Source organism: Ochotona princeps, unplaced genomic scaffold, assembly GCF_030435755.1.
Source record: "Ochotona princeps isolate mOchPri1 unplaced genomic scaffold, mOchPri1.hap1 HAP1_SCAFFOLD_2857, whole genome shotgun sequence".
In the NCBI taxonomy this organism is placed as follows: Eukaryota; Metazoa; Chordata; class Mammalia; order Lagomorpha; family Ochotonidae; genus Ochotona; species Ochotona princeps.
In genome coordinates, this window is record NW_026700071.1 from 41,278 (window position 1) to 44,321 (window position 3,044).

Here is a 3,044-nt window from a genome sequence, read left to right on the forward strand (position 1 = left end):
AAACCGTTTGTTACTTTGGCGTGTCAAACCTGTTGGACTGCGGCATAGGGAGGCAACGAAGTGTCAGGGAGGCGTACACTCGGGGATGTAGTACAAACTTCCTACCTCTACAACCCTCATAACGATCTCAAATCCCCTGACTTTCTTCTAGACCTTGATTATATGACTCGTATATATGAGTGGTGCACGCACGCCCACAGACGAGTGATCGATTGATAAGTTGGAGCGAACACTTTCTTCAGCTGCGTAGACGCCGGACCTCTGTCAAACAGAACACCATTTTCATGTGCAGAGCCGCATTCCCTCGGTCACAAAGAAGGAAAGAAACGACATTCCAGTTTCACCGTGTTCTTCAGCGTGCCAGTATGTGAGCCAGCAAGGCTTCGAATGAACTGGGTCTGTTGTAAAACCTTGGATGCCGACGAACCCTTCGGAGTAGCGAACGCCTTCGTGCATGTCTGTCCGATCTGTGCAAGATGGTACGAGCGTCCATACCGGTTTGTATCTTTTCACCATTAGCCGTATAGAGGGACTTCTATACTCCTCCCTGCTATGATTTTTGTCATCTGGTTCGCGTGTCTGAAGCATGATGATTCAAATTGTCAAACGAAAAACTATATTTGCGGTGTATAGGGACACGCGTCCGCTGGCAGCGTGCGCATCTATGAGACAAAGACACTATTCAACCCTGGAAAACAGCAGAAGATGTTCCGTCTTCCTTTCACGGCTGCTTTGCATGCCAGCGTGTGTTGTAAGAGCGGATAAGAAGGTTCCTTTTACAACGAGGCACGTTGCTTCTGAAACATTCATCTGTGCTCATGAGCGCTTACTCAGCTACGCAAGGAAGACTGCTCATGGCACACTGCTATCGTACTCGTGATACACGCCACGGTAGCGGGCAATTTCCACCCGGCTGGTTGATCCAGGAACAAAGTGAAATTCTCAATAGCCACTATAAGGCATTCAGACAGGACGCAGGTATCTGATGCTCATCAACCTGTTGGAAAAATGTGCCGTGCGACACAGCAGTGGAGTCCTGATGCGTCTCTGTCGCGACGAACGGGCCGATAGTTCAGTTGGATAGAATGCCCCGACTACGGATCGGGTGGTCGTGGGTTCGAATCCTGCTCGGCCTACGTTTATGTACTTTGTGGGGTTTCCGGGTGGTCGTGGGTCGGATCCTGCTCGGCCTACGTTCATGTACTTTGTGGGGTTTCTGGTAGCACAGTAGCATTCACATGTGCACTTCTGCAGTAAAAGAACGATGCAGAATCGAAGTCTAGCTACACAACATCCGGAGTTTCGTTCTCCGATCTCGTGCTGCGTTGCTAAGGAACCTTTCACCGACGGAATCCCCCGTAGCCACCCACACACAAAAAAACTGCGTTCAGACGTCGCTTTATAAGAATCCCGAGTAGCCGCTGCAGTAGTCAGCGTAAGACATAAATGGTAGATCAGAGCTGACAGGAATCCCACGGCGTCCGCAAAGCCACCTCCGATCAGACATTCGTAGCTTCGGTCCTCTACGGCTTCAGTGCGTGAGTAGAAAGGTTTTAAACGGAAGAGAAGAATTGAAAATGATGTGGACCGTATGTTTCCACGGTCTGGCGCTAAGATGCTCTGTCTTGGCTACAAGAGGGCGCCTATAAATGAACCCGGCGCGCAGGCGTTTGCCGGCGAATCGTGTTGAACACACGCCTTTGTGTATAGAGGGTAAGCTGATATCTATCTTCCTCCATGTTGCCCTGGAAATGTTTGCACATTGACCATCGCATACTCGCGGTCGCACAGGGCGAGCGTGTGTGCTGCCGTGGGCCAACACCTCAGGGATATTATCGTGTTATCACCCCGAAGCCTTTCTGAGCACGGTGTAGCCGATCGCCTCCATGCTAACCGTCTGCGAGGTGAATATGGCCGTGTAAGCGGTACATAAGCGTGCAGCGCGTTCGCAGAGACAGCCCCTTTCACGCTTCAGCTCCGTCGAAGGTGTACAAGTGAATGTAATCTCCTGTGGCTTCTTCGTTGCAATTCATATGGTTGTAACAACGTGCGCATAGTCCGTTAGCCCACGTTGAGCATCAGACGCGTCTGCACGCCCGAGTGTTAATCCGTCCCCCATCTGACCACTGTAGGCCTAGGCCAATGAGTGACAGGCAGTATTGGGTTGAACTAGCTTTATCATAGTGTTATTATTGCAAGGTACGCGATTACGGCCAGCTTCTCAGCACCCCGCTGGGTGCTGTGAGAGATGGTGGATGAATACATTATCCACCGTTAGTGACATCGAAGTGCGTTTCTGACACCACTGGAACAGAGGTGTCTCAGAGGAGCTTTCCATGGTCCTCCTTCAACTAGCACAAAGGCTGCAGAAGGTTTCCCGCATTGCCTTGAGTGCGTGCGCGGTGTGTCTACGCTCACCGCTGTCTGCGGATAAATCGAATAAGTGTACAACCTATTTCGTGCTCCGAGTCTGTGATGCTCTCCAGCCTCGATATTGTCGACACGTATGTCACCTTTTGAAGGCAGTGAGTAGTGGTGCACAGGCTCCACGACTACTGGTACAGTTCAACCTTGGCGTCTTCATGAAAGCGCATAGCGCGGTGACGGGCAAGTGCGAAAATCACACGGTAGCAATATCCCTTCAGCGGTGTAGCAGCGTCTCTGCACGCCCGTGCATGTGGTTGTATTAGTAGTACTCAGAAGATGCACACCCGCCAACCGCATCCGTGTTTCCACGCTACCTTGCTTGACGTTGACACTGCGTCGTCATCTAGCACGATGCAAACGTAGCGGTAGGCCTGCCACACCTCAACCCGTTGCCTGTTCCTTTAAGCCTTTCTCTTTTAACAGCAACTACACACACACAGAGGGAGGCTACTGTATCGAGGCGGTTTAGCATAGCACTACAATTTTACGCGTATTCGATCGCACGGCTGTGAAAAAGAAGATCTCCTCCACATTCGGTTTCGTTGAAGCACAGGAGGGCTACATTGATTAAGGAAGGTCTGTTCCGCGTGCACGTAAACGATTAGGCAGCACGTCAA

The 3,044-nt window shown here is 51.0% G+C and overlaps 1 non-coding gene across 1 annotated transcript; it reads left to right on the plus strand.

Moving 5' to 3' along the window:
- Positions 1–1,061: 1,061 nt before the first annotated feature.
- Positions 1,062–1,136, plus strand: TRNAR-ACG (transfer RNA arginine (anticodon ACG)). Its single transcript has one exon. It is a non-coding gene; the product is annotated as a tRNA-Arg (tRNA).
- Positions 1,137–3,044: the final 1,908 nt, after the last annotated feature.